The following is a 15,095-nucleotide window of genomic DNA, read 5'->3' as shown; positions in this document are numbered from 1 at the left end:
GATAGCAATTTCAGAGAAACAAGTTAACATATTCGGAATGGTAACTTTTTGCCAAATCTGTGTAACTTGCGGCCTAGATTTAGTTTTCTTCCTCTTTCTATTCCTCCTTTTATTTTTAACAAGTTAACATATTCGGAATGGTAACTTGTTGCCAAACCTATGTAACTTGCGGCCTAGATTTAGTTTTCTTCCTCTTTCTATTCCTCTTTTTCTTCTTTGACTGTAGCTTAACCGGATACTTTCCATAATTAACATATTGATTAGGTGTTAATATAGGCGCACTATTAGTTACAGAATCAGTTGACTGCGAGATATTCTTGCATGTGACAACTGCATTATAACTATTCTAAAGATATTTTCTCTTTTTCGCTCTACTTGTTTCCATTAAATATGGTGTAACGTATATTTCATTGAATGCAGGATCCAAATTTGTAGGAGGCGTAATGAGAAAGCTACAATCAGCAGAAGATGACTTCCATGTAACATGAATATGTGCAGTGAACAAAATTTCTAATGACACCCTTTTCCTAGAAACAACATTTTGATGATGAGAAGATCAACTAAAATATTAATTTTCTTGATTTGTCAATGAGAAAATTCATTGAAAAGAGAGGTAGTTAAGAGGGACGTGCTCAATCCAATGACACAAGCGGGAACAAAAAAGAAAAGTGCAATTTGGTAAATCCAAAACAACAAAAAAACAAGCTCAGAAAAGATGAAATAAAGTGTCTCATAAAACTATCACCATATTCGCCGTTAAGACCTAACATCTTTGTGTTTGATTCCTTCCAAAAGAACGCTTGTAGTTTAACGTTTCTAATGAGGCCAAATTTTCAAAGACTCTTACACTTCTCTCTCTCAATATGCGTCACCATATTGCATTCCACTCTTGTTTTTCTCTCAAAGACGCTTGTTTCCATTTTTTTTCAAAGACTTACATTTCGCTCTCTCCATATGCGCCACCATATTGCAACCGGAATGTTATTCCATATTCGACTTAGTCTTTTGTTACCCCAATTAAACTTCTAAGACTTCACATTTACAGTGACATTTAGTTTGTAAATGACATTCTTCAAAAAAGTAATTCTAAATTCTCCGGGTTCTCCAATATTCATAGAATAAATGCGAACTAGTTTCATCATTTTCGTCACAAAAAACAACAGAAATTAGAAACATTCGTACCCCTTCTTAAAAGCTTATCCGTCGTCATTATGCTATCATGAAAAAATGTTGGAATTTTGAATAGAAATATGAGTTAGTTAGTTAGTGTGAATGCATGTGTCCACTCACTTAAAATTGTTCAATATGTAGTGTCTTATCCCATTGGATGTGACTCTCCACTAAAGGTTGCGACTCTTCATGAAATGATTTCTCCAAGAGTCACCTCTAAACCTATATAGACCCCATTCATTATTCATTGCAGGTGGGTTTTTAGAGTCATAAAACTAGTACTAGAAATTTAAGAGTTTGCATGTGTCTTCAATAGTTAAAGAAGAGTTTGTTCTACATTTATTCGCGTTCGCTGTTTGGTGTTATCGAAGTGCTGCGAAAAACATCAAGGTATTGTTGAATGTTGGAGACATATGCCGCTAAACCTGTAACAACATTATATACAGGGCATCAAATGTCTTAAGCAAAGAGATTACTCGCCTCAATACACCCAAGTAAGTTTGTTTAAGTTTTGTGATTGATCATCTTTTTCTATCCTTCTTTTCTTGTTTTGTTGTTGGTATTGCGAAACGTAATACATGTTATAAAGAGTTATAACGGATCAGTGGATAATATACGAGTCGTATTATTGGAGAATCGGTAACGAAGATCATAATCTAACAAAAAGAAGCCACATTAAAAAGTTGATTTTGCAAGGATACTCCCGGCTCCATATAACATTGGTTGGAAAATTTTGGCTCACCTTAATATTCCACGAAAATACTACTTATAAAAGAAAACAAGAGACATTATAACCATTTGTTGAGATTTGAGAATGATAATACATGGTTTCGTCTCTCTTTGTCTATTTTGAGTTTCCAGCTAAACACCATATTTGAGGTGGAGGAGTAAATTGAAAAATACCGTGCAAAATGATATTAATACATGTGCATAACAATATTACTAATCTAATATATTCATATGATATTGCGTTGAAGGTATAAATGAAGCAATACAAAATTTCTACACTAGTTATAAAGATGGTACCTTCCGACATTACAAAATTTCTACACTAGTTATGATTATGATGCACAACATAGATATCAAGAACTAAGTGGACTAAAAGGATACAACCAACTTTCTTCTTTCTCCATAAACCAAAAACGAAAAACCCTTTTGCCTGAAACTTCTTCTGTTCAGATTGGCACCTTCAGTGGAGCAGATATGAGCATACCAAGACAACCAGAGAAGCAAGCAACCTTTCCCATTTATTTAGTAGTTTGATTTTTAGTTACCCATTTGGCTTTATTTTATTTTGGTTCTTTGCATTTTTCTAGTTTGATTTGGATTTTAGCTATTTCCGCAGGTATAATTTGTAATCTTTTGCAAATAAGAGATCAGAGCATATCTTTTTCTCCATTATTGATATCTGAGAAAGTCGAAGCAACACCGAGTCTAACATCAGTTGTATCTTCGACAGCTAGGAGCAGATCTGATCCACTTTCTGTTTTTGATTTTGATGTAGCTTTATCTTTACTTGTTTTAGGTTTACGTATGTTTATTTCCGGTTCTAGATTTAGGGTGTTAGTGTTGGATTTGCCTTTTTCGTTTCTAGATCTTATTGATCTGATCTGCTGGGTTTTTATCTTTAGTCTGATTAATGTTTTCCTCATGGATAATGATGTTTGTTACCTTTTCTAGCTTTCTGAAAAGTTCAGAAGTAATTTCCGGCGAGCTATTTAGTTACCAGCTAAAGAAGATTGGAATCAAACAAGATCAAGATCATCTCCAAGTTCATATTCAACCACTACAACTATTACTAAATCTCCAAAACCGAGTTATCCCATTTTGTTCCGATCCGGACACTTAAAGACTGATTTAGATTACCACAGTTACTTTCGATACTACTTGGAGACCGTTACTACTAGTTGGGTAATTGTTACCTTGATTGCATTAGGTATTCTAAAATTAGAAAACTCCAGTTCATGTTATTTACATGTTCTGGTGAACAATGGGTTGGATATGATCCAGTCATTGCCTTGTGCATTGAGACATACTATTTTTGTTCTCAAAATCAGCTTGGCCGTCTCCTTTGCGAGGGAGAAGAAGGTTTCTGAAACTGTTCTTATATCTGAAGAAATAGAATTGATAGGAAAGAATTGGTGGAAATACTGTAACTTGTATGATTTCTTTATGACCTTGACAATTTTTCGTAAGATTTACGATTTCCTAAATCGCATTTATCAATATACCTATTGAGTTTACCCTGTTTTCCGAAATAAAAAATAAAAAACTACTGACATACATCATTTTTAGAACTATTATAATATTTATTAGTCTGATAATAGGGTAATTTTTTCTTATTGAGATATTTAATGTTAGTAACGTTTCTTGTTCTAATTACAAGCCAAGAAAATGCTATACTTATATTCTGTTGAAACCATGCCATGCACCGGGGCATAATGATCTTCTTTTTAGTTTGTTTTTTTTTTTAATAAAAGTAAGAATCTTTTAAATGGTATAATCAAAAGTGTTCAAACGTAATGAAAATTCGTCACATTAAGTTGAAGGACATGATAACCTAAATTATAAATTTCATAAAACACAGATTTCCCTTTAGGAAAAAAAAAACATATATCAAGTGGTATAATGGTTCTTATACTCCTGCGAAAGGTAAGGGTTCGAACCCAGTGGTTGTCAAAAAAAATTCCTAAATGAAAGATTTAGGAAGTAGTCTAGGGACCACTTTTCTATACTATTAAAAAAGATAAATTAGTAAAAAAATACGGTGTTCTCATTGTAGTGTACATTATTGCATACCAAACCACAAATATGCACACTTAAATATGCTGAAATCTATTGTCTCAGGTTCAATTTCCGAAGAAAATTACGTACAAGGCTTCGCTTTAAGTCTGATAAGTTAAAATCGTCGTGAAATTTAAATCTGATAAGTTGCGTGTTACTGTAAAAGTATACAAGGCTTCGATTTAGGATTTTGTTTAAATACTTTGAGCACACATTTATTTAACAAAGTTGGCATGTCACCCACGTCAACAACTAAAAGGATTATATAGGTTTAGTGCAAAGTTTTTGAAATTCTATAGTTTTTACCTTTTGGTTTTGGATATGTGTTTCTCGTATGCATTTTTCAATATATTTCTTAAATTTTTCAAGGAAAAGAAAAAAAAAAGAGATAAGAAGGAAAGTTTTGTAGTCTCAGTACTGGATAGAGTCGGTGTTATTTACTCATACTTACTATGCAACTAAAATTCACATTTCAGCTGTATCAAAAAAAAAAATATCACATTTCATAAGTTTGAATTTTAAGCAATGCAAATATTTGTAACTTTCGCAATATTTGGACCACTGAAAACTTCGTTTACTTGTGAAGAACCATCAAGTGGCGTGATGATTCTCATGCTCCTTCCCATGGAGGAGGTAGGCATGGAGGAAGTGGGAGTTCGATTCCTAGAATTACAAGAAGAATTTAGATATCATTAACTAACCACTGTGCAGAAAACATTTTGTGAGCCTATGCTAATGGGTGCACAAATTCACTTTCTATTGTTGGGCGTGTTTGAAAGCCCAATCTCCACAGAAATACTTCTTTTTTCTTATATATCATTAATTTTTATTTTTAAATTTATCTCGTCACACAAACAACATTTTGATGGTAAAAAGATCAGAAATACTATTTGGTGAGGGAAACAAGAGACATTGAGTTTATCACCAGTGTTGGTTACTCTAGAGACTATACGAGTATTGGTTACTCTAGAGACTACACGAGTATTTAATTTTCCAAGTTAACATTTTAATGACACCCTTCACCTATAAACAACATTTTGGTGGTAAAAAGATCAGAAATACTATTTGGTGGAGGGAAACAAGGAGAAATTTTTTGATGGGGGCGAAATCCGAAGGGGGTATGAGGGACAAATGATATGTTGACACATGTCTTTGATTCCCATGAATTCTGTTTCCAATAATACCAACAACAATTAAAAAAACAAGTTTTCTGTCCAAAAATATATTTCTTTTATATTATTGGAAACAGAATTCATGGGAATCAACACATCATTTGTCCCCCATGCCCCTTCGGATTTCGCCTCCATCAAAAAATTTCTCGGAAACAAGAGACATTGTAATTGTTTACTGAGAATTTTTGTTTTCATCTCTTATTTTTCTTTCTGAATTTTCCGGTTAAACTCATATTTGAGGTGGTAGAGTAAATTAAAAAAATCAAAGAAAGAACATGATTTTATGTGTTTTGATATAATTGGGAGGCATCATAACGGATAGAATTCAACATAAAAATAAAATGATTTGGGATATAAGTACCTACAAAGTTGAAGCGAAGGAATTTAAAAATGCTGGTTGCTAGAGTTATCGATTGAAAACCCAAGAGAAATCACAAGATAAGATTCAAGGACAATCTCCAACCCTTCCTAGCATTGGAATTGGTGTAGGTAAAATGGGCCCCAACCTCTCTCTCACTCATGAACACTGGGACTTCTCCCCGGTAAACTCAACAATATCCTATTTAAGTCAAAAGGCATATTCCCTGATTTTCTTTAATTATTTAAGTTTTCTTTGTAATTCTACTTTGAATTTATTTATTTATAAGGAAATTTATGAAAGCTGTAAATAAATTTGTATTGGTATATTTTGGCTCTTTCCAACCGAAAATAATTGGTATCCTGCGAGTTGAATCCCGTAGGTTGTATCGAGTGAGAGAGAAGCCAATTTCAAACAATTTTTTTTTCTCGCGGTACCTTAAATTTATAAATTTTCGTTGTGAACTTCATTTTTAATTTGAATTGGCATAGCAAGCAGGTCATTTACTTTTTATACATTTCCTGCACCCAAAAGAAAGAAGGGAGAAAACTTGAAGACGTCAAGGAGCTCTTGCTATAACAGGAAAAGCATATCGAAATGATAAAACAAAGGTGGGGATTGTGTTGTGTGGGTGGGGGTCATGGGGGACCTATAAAATACCAACACTTGTTCTTCCGTTTTTAGAAGTTTTCAACTAATTTAACTTAAAATCTTATACTCCCGGATTAGCCTCCCAAAATCATGTTAGTTACCTAAAATAAAAGATAACCTAAATTGAAGTCAAAACAAACGAGAAGAAAAAAAATACAATATCACACAATAATATTGAAAATCATATTATTATTTTCTCTACTAGTACTGTTGTTGTTGTTTTTGTTTTTTGTTTTCTCTACTACTAATGTTGTTGTTGATGATGTTGATGATGATGATGATGATGATGACGATGACGATGAAGAAGATGATGATAATGAAGTTTTTGCGTTTCTTTTTCGTTTTTTTATCACTGTTGTTGCTGCTGCTGTTTGAAGAAGATGAAGATGATGAAGACGACGATGATTTTAGGGCTATTTCTTCTATGTTTGTTGTTGTTGCTGCTGCTCTTGAATATGATGATGAAGACGATGATGTTGTTGTTCGTAGCTTGAAATTCTTTGATTTCTTCGTCGTTTTCTTCTTCTTCTCCATCATCGTTTGATGCTGCTGCTATTGAAGATGATGAATACGATGATTTTTGATGAAGTTCATTGATTAGAATGAACTCTGTTGAAGACAACGAAAGTTCATCAAACAGAATGAACTCTGATTTTTCATGGTTTTTTTGTGTGTTCATGTAAAGAATGAACTCTGTTTTAAATCTTAAATTATTAGGAGTTCATTTGAAAGAATGAACTCGGTTTTCATATAGGTTTTATTAGGAGTTCATTTGAAAGAATGAACTCGATTTTCATATAGGTTTTATTATGAGTTCATTTGAAAGAATAAACTCGGTTTTCATATAGGTTTTATTAGGAGTTCATTTGAAAAAATGAACTCGGATTTTTGTCATAATAATGAAGTTTTGTGTTGTGCTCATTTTACAAAATGAACTCTGTTTTCATATGTGATTTAGTTTGGTTTCTGGGTTAATTAGCCCTTGGATTTAAATTCCTGGGGCTAAAAGATAAGCAAAATATTGACAATGTTTTAATGTCCAAAACTCTTAATATACTGTTCTAATATCCAGAATCGGGTATTTTACCCAAGATGTGCAACTGTTTTTAAACTAACAGACTAAATTATCCCCGAGATGGGTGTTCACCAGAACTAATATTGGTAATGGATGCGTAAGAAGAGAGGAGTTAACCATGAAACTGAACTGCCGCCATTAATTTTCACGGATGAATAGAGGGGATTGTGAGCTCATTCTTAAGTTCGATTGAATCTAGGAACATTGCCAATATTCTTGAGTTCAATTGAATCTTTGAGATTGAGAACGTACTAATCAACAGAATCCCAATTCACAGAAAAAGAAATGGAGAAGAAACTATTCTGAACCATCTCAAAAAAAAAATTCCTTAATGGAGCCAAAGTTGAGGTAAATACTTGATTGATTGATTTTTTAGGGCACCCAATTTTCCTTTATCTCTGTTTTTTTATTTGATTTGAACAAAAATTGAATAAGAAATCAAGATGTTGGGGCCGCTGATTCGAATGAATATTTGATGTATTAGAAAAAATGGGTTCTTTTTTGAATGTTATGTGTGAATTTAATGATTGCAGGGATGGAGATACTGAAGGTGATACAGATCAATGCACTACACCATTTTTGCATATTAGCAACAGAAATTCGCAACAAAAATAGGAACTGCTCAGAAATTAGCAACGGTAGTCGCTGTTGCGAATTATGCAACACACTTTATTCGTTGCTAAAGTTTTGGCCCTGTTGCAATTCGCAACGGATGACAAAAACACATGTGTTGCCCAATCGTGTGCAAGGTAATACCTGAATTGCAGGTGTGCGAACCAACCGTGTGCAATGTAACACCTTATAACCCTTGTTTCTAACTTTCTATCCCATTCTCTCTTTCCATTCTAGAAACAACTCCCTCCTCCTCCTCCCCGTACTCATACTCTTGCGATTTCTTACTCTCTTCTTCTTTATCATCTTCGTTGGTCAACTGTTCGACTTAAAACCCTCCTTTATATCTTTCTAAATCTACCAACAGAGGTAAATAGCAGATTTATTTTGGTATTGATTTTTTTCTCATCAGATTTATCTAAAAAAATTTTGTATTCGTGATTGATGGTCAATAATTATGAATAGGTGAAACTTGTTTTTGCATAGTTCATATGAGGTTGCTTAATTTGATTCATGATTTCAAATTTATTTATGATTACAGATCTAGGGATTTGATAGATTTTTTTTTTTGTTTCACTGGTTTCTAGGGTTTGTGGGTTTCTAAGGATTTCTTTTTAGTTTCACTAAGATTGAATGGGTGTTGTGTTTGACATGAAGCTGATTTGGGTGATTCTCGAGATGAAATAGATAAGAAGAGATGGTTAATGCCAGAGTAACGGAAAGTCGGGGAAAGGAGTAGTGGAGATGGGTTTAATGGTAAGCTGATGTAGTTCATGTTGTCAATGATGCAGGGATGGAGAAGGTATTGGTTATTGTTTTTGAATTCGAGAAAGGTTGAGCTCGATTGAGTTGCATATGCGATGTTGGTAATGGAAATGATTGTAGTGCTGCTATGGAGCTGAGGCAATGTGGTGGTTGAGATGATGAGTGGGTTATTATGAGGTTATTAATTGAACTAGAGTGTGTTGGCAAGAAGATTGGGTACATGTTCAGTTTCTATTTGGTGTGAGCTACAGGTGGTCGTGCAATGGCTACGTATAGTGGAGTGGATGCAGCTGTAATGTTGGTGTGGATATGATGATATGGGCCCGCTGGTTAGTACATGGGAGATAGGATTCTGGTGCTGATACTGAAGCTGGATTTGGTGCTGTTGGTTTGAGAGACTGAACGAGTTCTGAAGATGTAGCTTTGTGCAACTGTTACTATTGGGGGTTGTTTGAGCCGAGAGTTTGCTGCCAGTGGTGATAATAAATGCGTATGCTTATGTTTAATTTGCAGGGAAATGGAAAGCTATAGAAGAGTACCACCAGGTAGGTTGCACAGCAACACCACCAGCTTGTGCATGCAAAATGTTCAAGGCAATTCCTGAATCACTAGTCTCGAGTATGATGGGTTTATTTAATTTTCTTAAAATTATTATGCAGGCCTCAGGTATCATCAACTTTGCTCTGTAAACATAATAGTATATTGGGTCCTACTTACGTAGTTGGAATTGATGATTTTTGTTGGAAATGCAGGCTGGAGGGATGTATGTGATATGTATGCTGCTGCTGCTAGTGGATACTTGGAGTAACTAGCTTTTTGTATCTAATTTGGATCATGGTGTTTCAGATGAGAATATCAAAGTAATTTTCTTGATCTGCGGAGTAATGTTTTTTATGATGGTTTTCATTATGTGAATGTTTGTTGTTGGTTTTTTTTTGTAGGTAAAAGAATTTATATAGGTTTGGGTTAGGTTTCTTAGTGGAGGGAGTAGTTTATCAACTGTCGTTTGAGATTTCGGTAAGTCGTAATATAGGAAAAACTGTAAGAGGTTGCTGGAAGATGTTGGTACTTCGGTTGATTCGGCAAGAATGATTTGGAAATTCCTGTAAAATTATAGCTGTTACATCAAATTTACTTTAGGGAGTTGAATCCGTGGATGTTTTCGGAGTAAGATTAATATGAGTATCTCTTGAGGGATTCAGAATCGGTAAGGAATGATAAAATCTTCTTCAGTTGTTTATGGATCTTTGAAATTAACATGTTAAATGTTATCGTTTTATAATCATATACATTACGGTATGTTTGTTAGGGGATGAAGTGAAGTAATAGTAGATTGTAACTTAGAAAATCATGAAAGAAGGATATGAAAAGTCTGTTGAAACAGGAAGAAATATTTGGATATCTCCCGTCCTTTAAATTTACTTGTGTAATTGGATTTGGAGAAAGCAATGATGAACTGCTTGCATACAAAATGTGGGTGTTGTTATGTGTTTTTGATCTTTAGTGTGTGATCTTTATTGTGTCTGATTCGTTTGATATGCTTGATTTATATCTTCTCATTGTGTTTTTTTTCCATTTCTTTTGCTGACAAGGACCTCCTTGCGTCATGGCAGAGATGGAGAAGTTATTTCAGAACAAAAGAGAACCGAGTAGTTTTGAGGTTAGATGTTTATTTGAGAAGTTTCGTTGTTTTAAAATTAGCTAGCATGTTTTATTGTTTACTCTGGGGATTGTTCTTAAGCTAAACTGTGTGACATGTCATTTATCGTTTGATAGTATTGCAAATGATCCTCGATTTGAGAGACTGCCATGTACTCGCTAAGGAACTTATGATGATTATTGGATGGTTGATAGAGTTACCCAGATATGAACTAACACCAGAACCTGTCGCTTATATCTTTGACTTAAGATCTAAAACCACTTACTGGTTCGTTCATTCTGGGTTATTTTATTTGATAATTGACACCGATAATGAGTACTTAGCTTTAATGTTTTTATTCTGGATTGGGCACTTCATTGATCATATGCTGCCTCAGATACTTCCTCTATTTTTTGACTTGTAATAAATATGAATTACTATATGTGCTTCCATCTTGCAAGAAGGTAGTACATCCTCGTTTAACACATTTTCTTAATATCATGTTTTTCACCCCTCTGTGTACTGTTAACTTACAACCTTGTTTGTTTCAATTTCTAAAGGTTCTAAGGAATAACTCTAATGGTGCAGAAACTCTGGATGCACAACTTGGAGTTCTTGAGTGACTCTGGATCCACACCCTTGATATAGATGATCTTGTCCTCCATCCTTGAAATTGTTGACATGGTTTTGGAGCTTTTAATGTTGAGTTCCCTTTAGCTAGACTTCTTGTCATTAATTAAGTGTAGCTTTCACACAACTTACAGTTGTTGAAGTATGAGATCTGAAGTTAATATAGTTTTTTTCACTTTTTGCAATTGCCTTCAAATATGAAGTTAATCTAGCTTTCATCTTGGGTTTTCATTTCTTTCTTGTGTATTTGAGGTTTTGATTATATGCTTTCACTATTGTGGCCTGAAAATGTTGCAGGGAACTCTTGACTAGGTCAACAAAAATTTGACTTCTTTTACTCTGTTGCAAAAAGATAAGCAACGTCTAAAAAAAGTTACTAAATATTGAACCAGAATAACAAAATCTGGACGGCTAGGAGCCGTCATAAGTGTTGCTAAACCTGTTCGTAAGAGCTGATACCGTTGGGAGAACCGAAACCGTTGCGAAAAAAATTCGCAATGGTTTAAGAGCTATTGCAAAATAAACGCCTGCAAGTCCATTTTGCAACCGCAGGAGGCCGTTGCTAAACCCGAAAATGGAAAATGAATTTTTATTTAAATTTTCTTTGTAATTCTACTTTGGATTTATTTATTTATAAGGAAATTTATGAAAGCTGTAAATAAATTTGTATTGGTATATTTTGGCTCTTTACAACCGAAAATGATTGGTATCCTGTGAGTTGAATCCAGTAGGTTGTATTGAGGGAGAGAGAAGCCAATTTATATTAGTACTGTATATAAAAAAAATTGTATTTCCATAGCTCTGAAGTTATGCATTGCGAATTTCCACAATTTTTTTTTCTCGTCGTACCTTAAATTTATAAATTTTCGTTGTGAATTTCATTTTTAACTTGAATTGGCATAGCAAGCAGGTCATCTACATTTTATACATTCCCTGTACCCAAAAGAAAGAAGGGAGAAAACTTGAAGACGTCAAGGAGCTCTTGCTACAACAGGAAAAGCATATCGAAATGATAAAACAAAGGTGGGGAAGCGATTTTGTCGCAAGACGGCAATGTAATGGGGCTTTATTTTCGCAAGAATATTTAGGCCTGTTATATTGTCGCAACATTCCTGAAGAGGCCATAATACAAAAGAAAAAAGTTAAGGAAAGATCAATGGGTTTTTGCATGAAAGTGCAAGGACGTCATGCGATTTTGTCGCAATGACAAGAGGTGGCATAATAAGACCTTTAACTAGGAAGTCAAAATAAGACCACACAAGGATGAGATTTTGAAAAGAATCAAAATTCACTTCGCATATGATTGCGAAATTATACATAAACAACTGCGAAGTTGAGGCACAAAATAAGAAAAATCTGCAAAATCTCTCATTCGGATACAAATAACAGAGGCAAGTATGGGAATGAATGAAATTAGAAAATGTTATTTGTCTCCACATGATAGATTTACGCAAAAATTAAAAAAATTGATGATTATATCGATTAACCATATTGCAAGGAAGAATTGTTTTAATGAATGCGGGTCAAAATGAAAGAAACTCATATATTAAGTAATATGGAGAACCAAAAGAATTCGCAAATATACAAAAAGGAGGAATAAATGTACAAGTATTACAGAAGATTAAAGAAAGAAACAAAGACTACTTCTTAGTTGATCCTTCATCATCTTCATCAGAATTGTTCCCTTCTTCGTCTGCATCAGAACTTTCATCACCATCAGAACCTTCATCACCATCAGATTCTTCATCATCATCTTCGCTATCAGAGATAGTTAGACTAGGAATGTTCTTTGGGATCTCCTCCAAGAGACAAGGATAATCAGAGTGAGGAATACTATGGTCATCGCAAACCATTTGAATAGTTTGATTGCGAAAATGCATAGCATCGTTCTTAAAGTTCGCAACAGTGATCTTGATTTGATTCTTTAATCTAGAATACTTATCGTTGCGAGAAGAAATATTCTTTGCGAGTTCCTCTTTTTCAGCTTCAAGTTCCTCAATTGTTTCACGATATCTACTTTCAGAATCTGCGAGCAAAAGGCAATCAATTAATAACTTGATGAAAATTCATAAGAAACAAAAGATTAGTGAAGAAGAACAGTTAATAACCTTCTCTGTCAGAAATCATATCTCTAATCAAGGCTGTATGCTCAACTTGGAGACTAACATTTACACCTAAATCTTTTCTGGCATCGTCTAATATTTTCGTAGCCCAAGCGAATTCATCTTCATTATTTATAAGAAGACGAGAACGAATTTGGTTTTCTCTTTCGCAGAGCTCGATGTTCTTGCGATTAGCTTCATCTCGTTCAAGTTGAACTTCAAGAAGGGTCTCTTGGAATTTCGCCAAAGCCTTAGCACCTTGATCAGAGATGCGATCCTTATCATCTATAAGACCGCTAACTCATTGATTTTCTCTTTAGAATTAAGAAGGAGACGCTTAAATCGGTTGGCTAAGCCTAAACTAGATCTATGGTCAATTTCTAAGAGGAGAAATTTGGATCTTAGTTCATTCAGAGAAAGAGATGAAATTTTATCATTTTAGAAACTATTTAAAGATTTATTAAGACGCTCAAGAAGGGTATCATTATCCAAGGCATTAGGAAATGAACGAAGAATGGTAGCTTCATCAGAAAGACCATAAATGTCTGCAAAAAGGATCAATTAAATAAGATAAAACAACAGGATGAATGAATGAAGGGAAAGGAGAAAAATAACATGCCATAGAGTTGATTATTAGCTTGCTGAAGACTAGAGATTTTGTTCTTATACGAAGAAGAATCAATTTCTAGTTGTTTGTTCTTCTCGCTAAGACATTTGACTTCAGCTTCCAGTTCCTCATTCTTTGTACGAAATTGAAGATTCTTCTTTTCAAGAATTTCGCGTCTCCTCTCCAGATCTGAGGCAATAACGAAAGAAGCTTTTCCATCCTGCGAGAAAATATAAAAAGTATTAAAATAGAAAGAGATTTTGAGTTACAATAATGAAGAAGTAAACAGGACGAAAGCATACCAGACTATTAAGAGAATGCAAAAAATCGGGAGTCACTGATCTAGAAACTCCACGAAGAGAACTATCACCATCCAATAAAGGAACATCGCAAATTGTAGCGAGAGATTTGCAGGTATTAGCGAATTGACTATCTCCCATTCCTTGCAAAGAATCAGAAAAAAGGCCAGAGATCTTAGCCATAGAAGATTCAGATGGAGAATCTTCATTTGCAGCAAGGTCATCATTATCCTCATCATCCTTGTCACTCTCGGAGTTTTCATGAGAAGGAATATTTGAAGGAGAGGGAGAACTAATTTTTCTCTTCTTTCAAGGAGGAGCAGTTGGTTTTTCCCTGCGAAGAGCACATTTGCCTTTATCACCAGTCTTCGCAACATTGGCAGGCTCTTCTATTTCAGCAATAATCTTCACACACAGATAGAAGTAAGAAATAGAGGAAACAATATACTATTTAAAATCATAAAAGTATATTTCTTACCTCATTTGTGTATGAGTGAAGAGCTAACAAGGTACTAGCCTTCCCAGTCCTGTGATAGCTATCTTTCAGTTTCCGGATCTGTAGAATTTCGCAAGAATCAGCGAACAAAAGAATAAAGATAAATAAAGAAATGTAAAGTGAGCGAAACTGGAAGAAACATACCTCTTTCTCCTTCTCGGACCAATAGAATACCAAGGTTGATAAGTAGCGAGATTCTCAGGAAGAACATTTGACCCAACAATGTAAGGTTCTTTCAGCATCAAGGGAAAAACACACCATTTATCATCTTTGGATTGGCGAGGAGTTGTGTTCTTACCAGAATGCCAATCAATGTCTTGCATGAGTATTTTAGCTTCATCAATATTATCTTTCCTTTTCAAGCGAATACCCCAGCGAGTATTCTCTTTCTTCATGGAGATCAATTCATAATTTTCAAAGAAACTCGCTACTGTGTATTTTTCAGCAATTATCTCCAAGTCTGCGAATTTAGGATCCCTAAGTTCTTTGGAGTAAAGAGATCCTTTACCAGCACCACGGTTAGCGAACTCTAGCATCAGACGGATGCAATCCCCACTCAATTGGAAGATAGCTCGCGAAAATCCCGAGTGAGCGAGAATTTCATATAACAGAGGAATATTTGGGTCATAAAGAGGAATGGGGAGACCTGCGAGAATTTGACCTAACAAAATTATGATTGATTGATCATCACAATATTGTTCAGAGAAAAGTTTTATAGAAAGAATTGACTTGGCA

The 15,095-nt window shown here is 34.4% G+C and overlaps 1 long non-coding RNA gene across 2 annotated transcripts; it reads left to right on the top strand.

The window, feature by feature from the left end:
* Nucleotides 1-8,056: 8,056 nt before the first annotated feature.
* LOC113273607 lies at nucleotides 8,057-9,962 on the top strand. Of its 2 annotated transcripts, XR_003322511.1 has the most exons (4): nucleotides 8,057-8,191; nucleotides 8,410-9,132; nucleotides 9,340-9,447; nucleotides 9,529-9,962. It is a non-coding gene; the product is annotated as an uncharacterized LOC113273607 (long non-coding RNA). The 2 variants fall into 2 exon arrangements; XR_003322510.1 differs by having other exon boundaries at nucleotides 8,410-9,447.
* Nucleotides 9,963-15,095: the final 5,133 nt, after the last annotated feature.

The sequence above is a fragment of the Papaver somniferum genome, chromosome 4, assembly GCF_003573695.1.
Source record: "Papaver somniferum cultivar HN1 chromosome 4, ASM357369v1, whole genome shotgun sequence".
NCBI lineage: Eukaryota > Viridiplantae > Streptophyta > Magnoliopsida > Ranunculales > Papaveraceae > Papaver > Papaver somniferum.
This window is presented reverse-complemented; position numbering and strand designations above follow the sequence as displayed.